Raw genomic sequence first — 16,782 nt, forward strand, 5'->3', positions numbered from 1 at the left:
TCACTCGGTTATGTAGGTGGACCATTTATTTTGTTAGTTATATGAAACAAAAAACCATAATTCATTTGTATACACACAACCATAGTCCATTTAATTAATACAAAAAACCACTAAATATTGTTTTTTATATGTTTTATATTTCAAGTATTTCATTTAATTGTAGAATTGAATAACATGAGCTCTCATAAACACCTCTTCATTAAACTTTAGTATTTTGAGTATATATAAGCGGTTCTGTTTCCAATCACTAATATTTATAATATTTTATTAGTAAGGTTCGAATGACTTAATATTAGAATATTGAATAGCCGGACTATGAATAACCTTAATCTTATTATTAAACTTGTAATTTTTTTTTATTTTTACGTATTGCTTTCCGTTATTTGTTAGAATTTGATTATTTTTTTAATGCGGGGTTAAGATTATAATATTTGATATTATTACTATTTTTCATAAATGATTATGTTTATTTGATGAAAACTCAAAAGAGGAAGAAACTGATATGGTAGAGGATGAGTGTATATATAATTATTAAGAGATGCAAAATTGTAAGATCATCTACATTTAGATGTGGTACGTGATACCATAGATAAAATATGTTGTAAGTGACAAATTTTAAGTAAGTTACATCTTTGTCCATCCACTTTGTTTTATAATGTATTTAGATAGATGTGCTAATGATGCGCCCATCGAGTTGAACACATCATACAAGATATTCATCAAAACATTGCAGAATGATTGATTTTGTCCATCCACTTTGTTTTATAGTATATTTAGATAGATATGTTAATAATATGCCCATCAAGTCGAACACATCGTACAAGATATTCACCAAAACATTGCAGAATGATTGATTTTGTCCATTCGTTTTGTTTTCTAATGTATTTAGATAAATATGTTAATGACATGCCCATCGAGCCAAACGCATCGTACACGATATTCACCAAAACATTGTAGAACAATTGATTTGAAATGAAATAATTAACATCAGAATAAAAAAAAACTTATGAATGGAAGTAAGACAAGATTAATATAAAACTCCATAAAATAATAAAGTTTATATCTACACAAGATGGTGAAATTTTACACGCTATATCATTGGTAATGTTCGTATCTTTGCAGTCATGCCTCATTCCTTCTGTACATATCATTTGTTATGTTTGTATCTTGGTAGTCACGCGTCATTCCTTCTATACAACCAGTTTCTCCTTTAATTACAACAAGCCACAAAGAGTAAAACAATTTCACAAAAAATAACAATAAATAATATATTTTAAAATACCAAATTACCAAAGGATTAGTACCATGAGAATGAGATTCAGGGTTTGTTGAAGTTTTAGAAATCGTGTCATTCTTCTTCCTCGATGCATCTCCCCTTTTCTTTGGACAATAAGGCATGCTTAATTGCATGTGTTTTACAAATATAAAACTAGGGCTGTTCAAATTGCTCGGCGCTCGACGCTCGTTTGATGCTCGCTCGGAAAATGCTCGGAATTTGCTCGTTCGATTCAGCTCGATTAAAAAAATGCTCGGTTCGGATCGGTTCGGTTTGTAAACGAACCGAGCACGAGCAAAGGTCCGCTCAGTTCGGTTCGGATCGGTTGGCTCGATTTATTTTTTAATATATATATATATATATATATATATATATATACATATTTGTGTTTTTGTGTGTATCATTTTTAATGAAATGACTAGAGACCAACATTAACAATGTTTGGTCCAAGATCCAAATAGAGCTCATTTAAGTAATTAGAATCGAAATTCAATACCAATTGTCCACTATCCAATACTTCAATGTCCATTTGAGTAATTGGGTCAAAATTTCAAATACTAAAATGTGAAGCGTCGTCGATCAATACTCAAGTCTCAACCCGCTATTTGATTTAGAAGTGCAAGAACATATCAAATGCCCCCATTGGCCATCGTTATTTGATTTCCCCATCGCCACTCGCCAATACGCCAACTCGTCAGGGTTTTGCTTCAATCGATTCATTCAATTTCAAACTTCCGATAGAACAAGGGTATGTTTCAATCGGTCGACGATTTATCTTCCCGCTTAGTTAATCTCGATAGAACTAGTTGAGTGTTTTTGTATTCCTTGTTATTTGTTAAATTTTTACTTGTGTTCTATTGGACGAAACATCAGGGACGAAAACTGCACTTTATTCTAATAACTAGCACTCCCATCGTCACTTTCCTTGTTTATTCTGCGACGCTCGATACTCGCTCGACGTTCGTTCGAAAAATGCTCGGATCGAAAGACGCTCGCTCGACTTTGGCTCGGTTGAAAAAACGCTCGGTTCGGTTCGGATCGGTTTGTAAACGAACCGAGCACGAGCAAAGGTCTGATCGGTTCGGTTCGGCTCGTGAACAGCCCTATATAAAACTGTAAATAATAAAGATGTAGGATTGAGATGAACAAAGAACACAATTTATAAGAGTTTGTTATCTCTTTAATTTTGCTCAAGTAATTATTATTTCATTTAATTTTTAAAGGAGTTACATCTTTTCACATTATTCTTTTTAATTGCTATGATGTTACAAGTATATAATGATTAATTGCTATGATGTTACAAGTATATAATGATTAAAGGCTATTAGTTTTTCTCAATTTATAATGAATTAATATGTATAAAATTAGTTTTTATTTACGTAACTAACATGTATAAAATTTGTTATTATGTAATCATGAGTGTTAATAAAATTGTGGAAATTAATTTACTAATTTATCCTTAAAGTGTCTTAAAAGTTTGGAACTTGTCCCAATTTTCCCCTTCTAAAATGGCTTGCTTTATTTATACATGTAGTTTCAAAACTTGTACACATGGTAAAATTACCAAAAGGGTAAAAAACCCTTTAATAAGGTATTATAGATTATTATTATTACATACTATTATTATACATGCTATTAAATCTATTTATTATATTTATACATACTATTAAATTATAAGGTTGCATGTCTAACCTTTAATTTAATCAATTAATTCATTTAATTATTATAAAAAATTTATTTAATTCCTTAATTTAATTCAATTAATGGAAGACATTAGTGGGTATGGATGAAATGTCTAGATTGCCCTCAAAGTGTCTTAAAACTTTGGACAATATTCAAGTTTTCCCTCTCTAAAATGGCTTGCTTCATTTGTACATGGTGCTTCAAGATTTGTACCTATGGCAAAATTACCAAAAGGGTAGAAATCCTAGTTCTCTTAATAAGGTAGTATAGATAATTGGTGCCACCGTTTCAATCATCAATCGACGTCTTCAATTTACACTTTCATTAATTCATGTCTTCAATGTACACCGACTGTTGGATGAATAGTTCATTGTGGAAGAATCATATAGGCTACAGACAGACATTGAATTGAGGGCAAATTTGAGAGAAAGGGATGAAAAATCAGAGAAAATGTATGACTATTGGGCTGCCATCTTAAAATTTGAGGAGGAAATTATATCTTTGTCCCTAGGAAATGCTTTATACAGATGTATAGATATTGTAAATAATGTATTTTTTGTGCCAAATTATGTGCCACTAAATATAGTAGATATATTTAAATCGAAACAGTTTTCACCAACATAACATTTGTGCCATAAAAGATTTTTTATATTGTGGCAAAAAAAAGTGCCACTAAAACTAGTATAGATATGTGACTATAACTACTTTTTAAAGGCACAAAAATTGTGCCACAAAAGTTTTTTTTTTATAATGTGGCAAAAAGAAATTAAGTGTCACTAAAACTAGTATAGATATGTGACTATAATTACTTTTTAGAGGCACAAAAATTGTGCTACAAAAGTTTTTTTTATAATGTGGCAAAAAAATTTAAGTGCCACTAAAAGTCCAAAAACTTTGTGCGGCAGATCCAAAAAGTGCCACTAAGGGGCTATTTGTTTACCTCTTAATGAGGCTCTTAATGGTTGAGATCTCTTATTGGTTCAGCACTTAATGGTTCAAAGCACTTAATGGTTCAAACTGTTTGTTTCGTGAGCAGATGTCTGAATGGTTCAGACATTTGCCTCTAAATGGTTAAGTATTATACAGAGTCTGAATGGTTAAGACCTCTAATCTAAATTGGTCAGACATTTGCCTCTGAAGGGTTAAACATTATATTGGCTCTTAATGGTTCAGACCTCTTACTGGTTCAGCACTTAACCATTCAGAAGTTGCCAAACAGCCCCTATTCCTACAAGGGTCTTTAGTGACACTTTTTTGTTTTTTAATAACACTTTTTGTATGTCACTAAATAGCTTTTTTTTTAAAGTGGATCATCGATTTAATCTTCAGCAAAGCCTGGTGATCGGTCACATTTTATGGTTGTAGATGTTATAAATATGATAACAACATGAAAGAGGAAATGAATAAGAGAGGGAGATGAAACTGGTTGCTGTGAATTCATTTCTAGAAGTGAACTTAACATCACAACTAACAAGAATAAGTGAAAACTGTTGTTTGAATTGAATGAGAGCTTAGCAAGGAATATTATCTATATGTTGTTAAATAGAATTTTCTCTAATGTTGACCACATTTTTCCCACCTGGTTGTTTTCAAACTCCCTTTAAGACTTCATATTCCAAGATGATCATGTTCTTGCCCAACAAATTAATATCTGAAACTGTGGTAGCTAGCCCATGTGATAGGATGGAATATTATTGGATTAATAATAGTTTTTCATTTCATTATTCATGCAAGAATTGATGCATGTGACATGACCAATTTATTTATTATCTTATTTACTTGTACCTTCATGGTTTTATTTGGGTATTTGACATTTAATAAGTGGATGCAGATTACCAATTCTGTGAACAAACACAAAAGATAAATGATACGTGCACAATGCAAATAATTTGCTACTAACTGAGACTTGTATATGATTTTCGTTGTTAGACTTGTATTTTCAGTTTTTACTCTATCTGTTCACTCGGTGTCACGCTTGAGTCGCGTTTCCTTCTCTGCAGTAGGTAATATGGATTGTATGGAGAAGCATATAGTGTGATTTCAGTCCATAACAATCGACCCTCCTTAAGGGTCAACACTCATTGATCACAGCTGGCTCTCTTCAGGCCACCACTCCAAGTCTAGCTCTGATACCAATGTGACATACTAAACGAGAGAATTCAATCCAAAGACTATTCTGGTAAGTGAGAGAGCACATTTGGTATAGGGGTAACAATAAAGGGCTGGCAATAGGTAACCTGTAGGTAACCTGCTAAGACACGATAACGGAAAAGTACAACATGTGATTTTTTACGTTTTTAAAAATAATCAAAATTTGAAAGTTAGGATCCATTATTTCTCCTTCTAGGTGCATAAAATATACATCTGTCTTATAGACATTGGATATAAAGTAGTTAAGCGAGTCATATTCATGTTTAAATTTTTTGTTGTTCGCATTATCAGATACCTGTTAAACCTGACATTGGTTGCCCATACAACGGGTATTACAAGTTCAATTACCATACCTTATAATGATTTTAGGTCATTACATAAACTTACTTTTTAATAATATCTATACTATCTATTAAGGGAGCTTAGATGATGACATAGAAATGCCTACGTATCAACTTCTCAGGTATGCCAACGTAGTCCTTGCTGATGTCATAAAGATTAATAATTAATCTATACATAATTCAAATCATAATTTCAAAATTTGGCTCCACTTTCAAAATTTCAATTCAAAATTCAAACAATATTTTCAATCCCTTTTAAAATGTGGCCCCCCGTATAATCTCTCTCTCTCTCTATATATATATATATGATTTCAAAATTCAAACCATGCCTTCTTTCTCTTTCGTTCTCTCTCTCCCTCTCTGATTCTAGATCTGATTCTCTCTCTCCTACAAGAAAACCTCCATGAATCCAAGTCCCTGAGATTTCAGAAAGCATGTATTCTTTAATTTCAAAAGTCAAACCCTGCATTCTCTCAGCTTCTCTCTCGTCTTCGTTTATTCATTCAAGCATGTATTCTCTAATTTCATCAGTCAAACCCTAATATCCGATTATATAGCATGTAATGGTGGGAGTCTTCAGGTTGCAGACGAAGCAACGTGTGTTTCATGATCAACAACGGTGGCGGTTAGCATGAAGCCAATCGTTTTGGTTTTGCAGTTCCCGAGGTATGATCTGTTTGTGTTTTGAGTGTAGATGTTGTTTGATGATCAGATAAATTAGGTTTTTGATTCAGATTGTGTGGTTTAGTTTTCATTTTTTACCTGATTTTGGTACAGACCTTTTCAAGATTCATAATCCACTACTGGTACGGTTTCCGTTTCTAGATTCTGACTTCATCTAGGGTCAACTGTTATTGTAAATTCGATTTTTGTGTTCTAATTGATGATCTAATTTGGTTTATGATTGGAAATACGGCTGTTGGTTTATGATTGCCACCTTTAAATCTTGATTTTAAAGCAAAAAACATAAGTGTGGTTTGCGGTTTTTTATTATAGGTTAGAGGATTTGAGATACAGATGCAGAAATGGATGGGTGCTTGTGACTGCATTCATTATAACCAAGGTATGATCTACTCAAATCCTGCATTCGGGTTTATCAGTTTATGAATACCAGCTTTTAAAATATGATTTTTTGGGTTATTAAATATGCAAAAGGGCTCACTAGAAATTTGCATCTTTTCAAGTTCATCTTTGTTGGATTTTAATTTCAAAAGATTTCTAGGTATTGATTAATTTCATCGGATTTTGTAGGCGGGGCCTGGCACGATTGCTGAGGCGTTGATCAGGGGGCTTCCGATCATCCTCAACGACTATATTCCAGGACAAGTATACAAAATTAAACGCTTCATACTATATTCCTCATTGATGGGTTCATTAGGTTTGTTCCGATGTGCCCCAATCACTTTTTCTTATATTTATAACCTTTAAAGTGAATGTGTTTATTGTTTTTTCATATTAATATTTTGTAGCTAATTATTGTAGATATGTGCTCTACTGCCTGCTGCTCTTTGCTTCCAAGTTTGCTGTTTTCTTCAGGCATGTTGTGATGCATAGCCTCCAATTGTGGCACGGCATGTATTAGATCGTTAATATACAATTGAAGATGAAAACGGAGCTTATGAAACTTCACCAATGCTTTACCTCAAAGATATCCAACATGTATTTCTTTTGTTCATAGTTAAGACTTTTTAGAACATCTTACGACATGATTGGCAACCCATTTTAGAATTTAAATACAGATTTTAGTAATTAACAACTAAATAATAATGTAAATATTATTCTAATCAGGATATGAAGATCTTTCCATAGACATTTGAATATGTGAAGGCTGCCTTGTGCTGAATATTAATTCTGACTGGGTTGGTGAAACAAGTGAATCGAGAAAAAATAAAAAGTTTGATTGATTAATCAGTATTAGTATTATTTGAAGTTTAATTGTTTAAGTTGAATTAGTAGATTATGGTGTTCTTTTGCAAAGATTTTGGCTTAGAATGTGTGGCATGAAGTATTTAGGTGATAGAGCTTTTGGCTTAGAGGCTTTCGTGGTTTCTAATCTTCATACACATATTTCATATTTAGGTGTCTGATGCATAATGGTTATCTAAAGATAGAACCTTAATAGCACCCTCTATTTTACATATGTTATGGGAGGGAGTAGTAAATGGAAATTTAACAGAGGCCCTTTGTCCATTAGTTGTTCTGGACTTTGTTAAACACTATCTGATGCATAATGGTTATCTAAAGATAGAACCTGAATAGCAACCTCTATTTTACATATGTTTTATGGAAATTATCACAATAATATTGTGTTGGATTAGGTTAATTTTTTATTTTTTTCCACTATCTTTTTTGATGTTGATGTTATTTGCTATGTGCGTATTTTGGGAGGGAGGGGGCTTCATATCTATATTTCTAGGTGGTCATTAATCATCATACAACACTATGCACCATGATTTGCAATTTATACAGCACTCTGCACCCAGATGCCATATTATTTGGTTAACAGGCCTGGGCCTTTTTTTGTTATTTTATTTTCGGTCCAGTTTAATAAGTTCGGTTGTATTCAGTTATATTCGGTATAGGCATAGTTGTTAATAGCGACAAGGGACCTATATGCTACATAGCGAATAGCGACAAGTAGCGACCGCTATTTTATAAAATAGCGATACACTAGAAAAAAATTGTTTTTTCGTCAACTTGGCCCACCCTATTTTGACCAATTACCCAGCCAGACCGACCCACTCATCTGTCCAAATCCTATAAATTAGGCATGCGATTTTTTATTAATGGGCTAACTTCTCTGGTTTTCGCTTTGTAGTTGGGTGTCAAACTATGGGCTAATGAAGATTGATGAAACAGGATGGATTTTCCATTTGGCTAGGAAACCGATGGGGCAACTTACTGAAATTGACGGTAAATACTCATAACAGATCTCAAAATTCTTAAAAATGCTAAAGTCAAATCTGCTACGAGGTTGAAAAACTACTTCTCATTGCAAAAACTGGTCACACTCTTCTTTTTTATTTATAATATAATTACTTTTTAATCTTCTCAATGCTAAAATTGGTCGCACTCTTCTTTTTTATTTATAATATAATTATACTTTTTAATCTTCTCAATGCTAAAATTGGTCACACTCTTCTTTTTTATTTGTAATATAATTACTTTTTAATATTTCATTTCCAGAAAGTTTGACACCAGTTTTCTTATGTTATATGTCCAGAAGTTTACCACATCGTGAGGTCCGTTTTTTAAACATTTTTTAAACCACCTTTTACTGGGAAGCTCGAGAATGAGGCCATACTAGAGTCAAAGGGTGTCAACTACACTTCTATAAGACCCGTTTATATCTACGACCCGTTGAACTACAACCCTGTCGAAGAGTGGTTTTTCCATAGGTTGAAAGCGGGCCGACTCACCTCCATTCCCAACTCAGGTTTGCAAGTAACCCAATTCGGTCACGTAAAGGTTAGTAAAAGTGTAAAACTAATAATTATTTTGTTTGACTTCAAAAGTCAAACGTCTTGATGAGTCAAATTGACCAAATGCAGGATTTGGCTACAACTTCTATATAAATATGCTCCACACCATTTTTATAAGTTTTGACTTTTTAATATTTATTTCCAAAGGCGTGAGGCGGAAGAGGTTAAGCCTATACTAGATGCACTATTCGAATCTAGAACAGTAAGTTATCAACATAAGAATTAACTGATGATGATAAGTTATATTTGTTTCGTATTTGATTTATATATTTTTTTGAATATTTTACTAAATTACAGGTACATATACTGCTCTAATAGCCGATGTTTACCTTGAATCCGATATTTTACCACATCGTCAGGTCCGTTTTTCAACATTTTTTAAACAACCTTTACTCATCTTATTCCATATAACCAAGTTGATGTAATTGAATATGCTGCAGATTGATGTGGTTGACCCTAAAAGCTGACACAAGGGGAGTCTCGAGACCGAGGCCTTACTAGAGTCAAAAGGTGTCAACTACACTTCTATAAGACCCGTTTATATCTACGACCCATTGAACTACAACCCTGTCGAAGAGTGTTTTTTCCATAGGTTGAAAGCGGGCCGACCATCCCCATTCCCAAATCAGGTTTGCAAGTAACCCAACTCAGTCACGTAAAGGTTACTCTTCAAGAGTAAAACTAATAACTATTTTGTGACTTCAAAAGTCAAACAGTCTTGATGTGTTAACGTTGACCAAATGGAGGATTTGGCTACAACTTTTATAAAAGTTTTGCGGAATGAAAAGCAAGCAAACAAGTGTACAACATTTCGGGAGATAGATATGTTACTTTCGATGGATTAGCAAGAACTTGCGCTAAGGTAAATTTCGTTATAATTTTTGAAGTTTTAATCGAAAAATTTATAACAAGATATTTTATGATTTAATCTTGCAGGCTGGTGGATTCCCTGAGCCCGAGATCATTCACTATAATCCTAAGGAGTTCCATTATGGTAAAAAGAAAGAATTTCCATTCCAGGACCAGGTAAACACCAACTTATATATATGTGCATTAAGTCAACATTGTGTTCTGTGATGGAAGATATTCTTACAGGATTCAAGATGCATGCACGTGGTTGGCGATCGATATACTGTATGTCACCTAGACCAGCCTTTAAAGGTTCTGTACCTATAAACCTGTTGGATTGTTTAAACCAAGTGCTCAAATGGGCTTTAGGGTCGATTGAAATCCTGTTAAGCAGACATTGCCCAATTTGGTATGGTTATAGTAGAAGACTAAAATGGCTCGAATGTCTTGCATACAGAAACACAGCCATTTATCCCGTCACCGTAATTCCGCTTCTGGTCTACTGCTGAAATTTAAAGCAAGTAATAGCAGCCCGTCGTTTACTTCTATCGAGAAATCAGGACATATCGATCCAGGAGGGCATCATGGAGGATCATATCTTCTATTGACCAGAAGAAAGAGAGCCGTAGGAATGAAGATCATGTCAAGCTAATTAAGGACTATAGGGCGAGAAACGAGACCGAACTAAGCAAAATTTATGACGGATCATATGTTTAACATTGTTTTATAAAGATATGTAACTAAACACAAAGAATTTAAATAATATATTATAATATGTTTTTTAGTATTTGATTCCCATCATTATTAGAACAAACCCGTGTATTCACACGGGTGTACACCTAGTTTAATTAAGAGTACGTGGTTTTGAGTGCCTGAAATTTGCAAAACCCATGAAAAAAATCCTTGGCTCAACCACTCTATGTAATATATGTATGAGATGTTAAATTCCACCATATATTTTCAAAATCATGACACACATCTATCAATTTCTAGTACGACAATTTACACAACTACCTCATTTTCTCATGTCGTTACTACTCGTTCAAGCCTTTACCTACTGGTCCTCTAGTTCGAAATTCGGCCATCAACCTGTTTTAACATATGTATACGTGAATTGAAGGTTTCTATTATTCGAATTCAATTGCATTTAATAATTAAATAAAAAAACATGATTCTTAGGATTTCAATTTGTTTCAAACTTTTAGCATGTGTTAGCAAGAAATTGTTGATGGGAGTACAATTGTGTTTATTTAACGATCATAAAATATACATTAGGGTTTTGATTAATTTTGATGGCTCACGTGGAATAAAAATCTCAAGCATCTAAAAACCACAATATAGTAAAATACATTTATAGGGTCACCACTAAATTTGGTACTTATGTTTATATGGGTAACTAGGTTAATGCCCGCGTAATATGCGGGCTTCAACCAAAACTATATTATTTACTTTGAAATGAAATGTTGTGTACAAATACAAACATTGAAAGAAAAAAAACAGAAAACTATTCACATGCTGGAAAATTTTTACATGCCGCTAAAGCCATGAAAACAATAAAAATGATAAAAAAAAGAAAAAAATAATCTACACACAACAATAACATATGTTTGATGGTTGTAGGAATTAATACGATTTTTAGCACAAGCGCTTTAGGCGCCTCATTGATGAACCTCTCTCCATTGATGATCTTAAGAAATACTTCCACTTTATCAACGATTTGGCTTTGCAGATGTTTGATGAGTGGCCTACACAAAAAGTATTGGTTCTTAGAAAGGCATCGACAGTAAGTCGCCAACAACCATATACACAGCTATTGCATGACTGATACTTGAATACACCATACATTACAAACACCATGTATTATTTCTATAGCATATAATATAAATAATCTACGCTAGCAAAAAAAACAGAAAAAAAGATTCAATTGGTAAAAAAAGCTAATAAGGTAATTACCGAATAATAAAAATTATGAAAACCTATAATGGAACAAACAACCCAAGTCGTCAAATTATTCTCCAGCTCCTGTTTTGAACTCCCATTATTATCTTTCAAAATGCCTTGACGATAACAGTTCCAGCCAACAACCTAAGATTACATGGCTACAACAAAAATCATAATTAAAAGTTGAAATTATGGAAGGCTAATAACACGTATGACTATATTATTCATTGCAATATGAATATGAAATTGATCAAAATCATTCTTGCAACTTGTCTTCATTCAAAAGTAACACATTTTTACCAAATACATAAGGCTAAAGGGTGTGGTCATGACCCTCATGACCACCATGATCCTCCACATAGGCGTCATGTCACTCACCTCTAATCCACCATCTAAAACCACTACAAATTTATAAATACAAGAGAAGAATTATCTTCATGATGGAAATAAATGGTGGTTTTTATTAAACTAAAGTCCATATCTCATAAAGCCCCATAAAAGACAAGACGATACCACATAACATAAACATCTAGACTCCTGATAGTGAGAAACCAAATTATTGAGAAACCTATTCAGTGACAAACATCATTCTAGTATAAACCATGATATAACAACTAACATTCAACATGTGGAAGGTGCCTGATCCACTTCTGAGTTTACTGAGTTTAGTCTCTTCCTAAGATCAGAAACCTAGATAAAAAGACGTTTAAAGCATTACACCAAAACTACTGAGTTTACTAAGTTTAGGCTCTTCCTAAGATTAGAAACCTAGATAAAACGACACTTAGAGCATTACACCAAAATCCATAAGCTAAAATAGGAGGAACTGATTGTAACACACTAACATGTAATTGTTTTTTACATGTGGTCCAAATTGTAACTTAAAAATAGCTTTACGCAAAAAAAAAGGTAAAAATATCAGAAAAAAATTGACAAAAATCCTGTAGATTTAACGATTTACTTGAGAAAAACAAAAACCATCTTTTTCAGTATAAGACTAAAATGATTGAAATATGTCAAAGTGTGGACGTCTATTTATTAAAACTTATGAGAATCTTTTGACCCGTTCTATAAAGTTGACCCATTAAATACATTTAATGAAATTTTATGTACTCTACTGAAAGTTGACCCATGTAAAAAATTATGACCTCTTTGACCAGTTTAATATGCAAGGATATGCAACAGTTATGATCTAAAATAAACAAAGAGAGACAACAGTTGTGATCTTATAAACGTGAATGACAATAGTTATGATCTAAAATAAACAGAGAGAGAATTATAAACCAACAATACATAAGCTACATAACATTTAGAGGATCGCCAATAGAACCGGTGAACAAACGACAACCAAAATGTCAAACAAAACAATAAAAAAATTTAATTTTAGAGTTTGACTCACATGGCCTATACTTGCATCAGAGAGTGATTCGTAATCAAAGTTGGGGCCTCATTTAGAGTCCAAAAAACGATTCATCTAACTTCTTGGCATAACATCACCAAATCCCAAATAATGCCAATTGGATGAATACCCTGTTTGCACTTAGGCCTGGAAAAACAGTGAGTCAATGTAACAGGTTATAACTGCACATATGCCATCTCACATAGCCACCACCACAATCAAGGTTCTGCTCATATGCTTAACAGATTGCTGGATTCGGAAGAAGCTCCAAATTACCTTGAAAAAGACTTTGGCAGACGCAACCGAAAAGAGAAGCAATAGAGAAAGATGTAGGATTCACGATGCTTCGGGTTTGGGGATAGAAAATATTTATCCAACACTCGACCCACTGCATTCTAATCGATTCCGCTGCATAACTACAGAAAATAATTACACTATTGAGTAACCATACTATTAATGTAACAATTTAAATATTTGAGCAGACTGATTTAGGAGGCTGCATGCATTAAAAAATAAACTTAGGTCGACTTTTAAACCTGTTTGGCCAGTTCCACTTTTAGCTAATTTTATTTTCACACATGAGATATTCGACCCGCTAATAAGTAAACGGGTCAAAATTGCAACCTTGTCTAGTTTTAATGAATTTAAAAGAAGCTGATTAAGCACCTGTAAGAGATGAATGTCCCTCGACACAAAAGGATCTTCTTGACCAACTGTGTGACCTTCGAGTCTAATAACTTCAAACATTTGTACATAGATCAATTAAATTCAACATCTGGGTGTCTCATATGACAATTTCACCAAATTTATATAAAGGGTTATTTAGATTACAAAGTATTCCATAAATTAAGAAAATGGTTAAGATGCGCAAAAAGGTACCTCTTCATGTTCAATTGTCAGGCCAAGTGACATGATGATCTGGCTACCTGTAAACCTCATGGGCAGTGTCCCTTGATATCCATACACGGGCTAGCTTTTACCGAAGCAGCTGAGTAAGCATCTAAAATCGGCCCATTCTGATTGATGCTCTCGTAGAAACCGGACCAACACAGCCGGAGGTACATTCTACCAAAGAAAAAGAAGAAACATCAAGAGTCGAACATTATTCACATTTTTATCACTACAAGCATGCTGGTAAACAGCCATGTTCTACTTACCTTAGAAACCTTGAAAGCCCTAGTCTCATCCCTGAGTTTTGCCCCACATTTTGGATCACAACAAAATCTTGTTGTCGGAAATCTCTCAACTACCTACATGAATAAAAAAAATCTTGTGATAAACAGAGAATTTATAGGAATTTATTAATAATACTTCAATTTGAAAAACAACTTACTATATGCCACACGAATGAATTTCCATGCTATTCGAAAAGCCTGTGCCTCGGTATTCAAGAACGTAGATGAAGGCTATCCACAATCCACACAACACACGCAAACAGGAAAAAAACAAATTCAAAAAAGAACCATAATTATGATCCTAACAGTAGATGATGGAATGGATTTTCTAGTTTAGTTTCCACGCCTATTAGTGAACTTCAACGATTTGTACAATCTCCTTAACCGAGTACTGCAAATATCTACAATAATAAAAAATCCACATTAAAAAATCACAAATCCTTGAATTGTAAAGAACAGATTCGATTAAATTAAACAATAAAGAAACTAAGCAATCAAGAATAACAATTGGAGACTGTTACTAACCTGTTCGAAAACGACTACCAAACTGCAATTAGACCAAATCGGATGAGAAAAATAGATGAAAACTGTTAAATAAAGAAAAAATTGATATACACAATCAACAAAACCAAACAACCTTAAAACATCAATGTTTAAATTACATGAACAGAAAGATAAAAATTAGAAAATCATTACCAAATCCATTACCGGAAAACCTCTGATCATCTCTGTCGTCGGGTTCGAAGCGGAACCAATCTTGATTGACCTACTGGTATCACTGATCCCCAAAATCCATTATATAAATCTGACTTAAGAATCCATATTCTCAACAAAAAAAAAAGATGGAGAGGAAGATAATTCTAAGATAAACATCAAATCAAATCGGTGAAACAAATCGATGTAAGATAAAATCACCTTGGAGAGAAAGAGTTGTAACCCTAAGGACGTTCAGGAAGATGGATCGGCTTAGAATTGCTTCACGATGATGTGTGAGTCATCTTTGAGAGGAAGATTTGAAAACCCTAAGCTCCGATGAAGGTTGATCGAATTGTTGTGTTCGCCAGAGAGAGAGAGAGAGAGAGATTAGGGTTTTGAATGAGAAGGAACGATGATTAATGATAGAATGAGAGAGAGAGAGAGAGAGAGAAAGAGATTAAGAAACTTACCAAAGAAGCTAGATTCAATCCTCAACTATGAGATATGCCACATGTGTGCTGACATGGCTGCTTATTTGGCTTAAACCAATGGTTGACAAGTGTCCCCCAATGGTTTTGTTTATTATATATATAGATTCACAAACTACTTTTGTATCATGCTTATAGTAATGGCATACACCTCACAACAAAACTTTTGTAAATCATGTTGGGATCAATGTCATATAGACATTGTTCGGTATATATACTTAAATGTATTATCGGAACAAACACAAATTGTAAGCATGTATTCTTTAATGGCTCGTATACTCAGAGTTGAACCACTAGAACATCTTTAACGCTTCCACCTTAATAATGGAACCGTCTCATCTAATACTATACGGTATGGGGCGTTTCCCCCCTGCCAAGGTTTCTTGTCGACGACTAGCACAATAACATCGATGAATTTCCTTAGCATAAGGATCAATGTTGTTACGACCAGGCCAGCAGGCCTGGCCAGTTGGACCGGGGATCGGAGACGCCGGCGGTCCGGTTATACATGTTCAGCCGTTTCTGCAAAAACCCGGCCGGTTTGTGCGGTCAGGCGGTCGGGCCGGTAGGCCGGTCGTGATCGGACTCGAATTTTGAAATTTTTTTGCTTTATCTTGTAAAATAAGAAAGATAGAGAAATGATTCAGAGAGATAACGAAGAAACTTGGAGTGTATTTGGGTTGAGCTCGCCGGAGGAATAGTTATAAACTTGTCTAAAGCTTATTTCTTAAGCTCGCCGGAACTCTTTCTGTGGTCGGTTGTGCGTTGACTGACCATTGAGACTTTTTATTCTTGTTGGTGGGTTTGAGTTAAAAAGTTTAGTTAAAACAATTGAAAATATGAAAAATGAGGTTTATCTCTTGAAGTTGAGTTTGTTTTTCGAGTACTTTTGTCTGACATTTCTCGTTGTAGAGTTTCAAGGTGGGTTTTGAAGGTCAAGTCATGCTTTTTATTTTTATATAGCTTGTTTTTAATAAACTTTTTATTTATTTATTTATTTTATAATGTATTTTGTATACATGTTATTATATTTTTGTCGTTTATTAGTTAATTACTAAATATATAAAATCCGGTTAATAAAAACGGTTCAACTGGTTCAACCAGTGAACCTGTAGAAGAGCTGGTTCGTTAGTTGGTCCGGTTTTAAAAATAAAAACATTGATAAGGATCCCTATTTACGAACAAGCCATCATCATTTAGGTCACTAAACTCTAAGGGCACTCGGTATGGTTTCGGTGAAGTGATCGGGGTATGCCATTCACCGATCGGTGAATGGTTGCCGCTAAATCGGTGATGAACAT

At 33.8% G+C, this 16,782-nt stretch overlaps 2 long non-coding RNA genes across 16 annotated transcripts; one reads left to right on the top strand and one right to left on the bottom strand.

Moving 5' to 3' along the window:
- The first annotated feature begins 5,781 nt into the window (after nt 1-5,781).
- Nucleotides 5,782-10,569, top strand: LOC110868464. 11 transcript variants are annotated; one of them, XR_004862625.1, is made up of 13 exons: nt 5,782-6,117; nt 6,229-6,257; nt 6,448-6,514; nt 6,703-6,829; nt 6,934-7,110; nt 8,270-8,364; nt 8,675-9,135; nt 9,231-9,292; nt 9,374-9,562; nt 9,642-9,795; nt 9,870-9,959; nt 10,029-10,094; nt 10,240-10,569. It is a non-coding gene; the product is annotated as an uncharacterized LOC110868464 (long non-coding RNA). The 11 variants fall into 11 exon arrangements; XR_004862628.1 differs by having other exon boundaries at nt 10,029-10,067; XR_004862626.1 differs by having other exon boundaries at nt 9,870-10,067.
- Nucleotides 10,570-11,264: 695 nt separating this feature from the next.
- LOC110868465 lies at nt 11,265-15,440 on the bottom strand. 5 transcript variants are annotated; one of them, XR_004862630.1, is made up of 11 exons: nt 15,213-15,439; nt 15,006-15,075; nt 14,823-14,844; nt 14,456-14,698; nt 14,280-14,372; nt 14,002-14,187; nt 13,789-13,859; nt 13,399-13,538; nt 13,123-13,269; nt 11,736-11,881; nt 11,265-11,527 (listed from the first exon to the last, which is right to left on the bottom strand). It is a non-coding gene; the product is annotated as an uncharacterized LOC110868465 (long non-coding RNA). The 5 variants fall into 5 exon arrangements; XR_002552467.2 differs by having other exon boundaries at nt 14,823-14,884; XR_004862629.1 differs by having other exon boundaries at nt 14,994-15,075.
- Nucleotides 15,441-16,782: the final 1,342 nt, after the last annotated feature.

The sequence above is a fragment of the Helianthus annuus genome, chromosome 7 (assembly GCF_002127325.2).
Source record: "Helianthus annuus cultivar XRQ/B chromosome 7, HanXRQr2.0-SUNRISE, whole genome shotgun sequence".
In the NCBI taxonomy this organism is placed as follows: domain Eukaryota; kingdom Viridiplantae; phylum Streptophyta; class Magnoliopsida; order Asterales; family Asteraceae; genus Helianthus; species Helianthus annuus.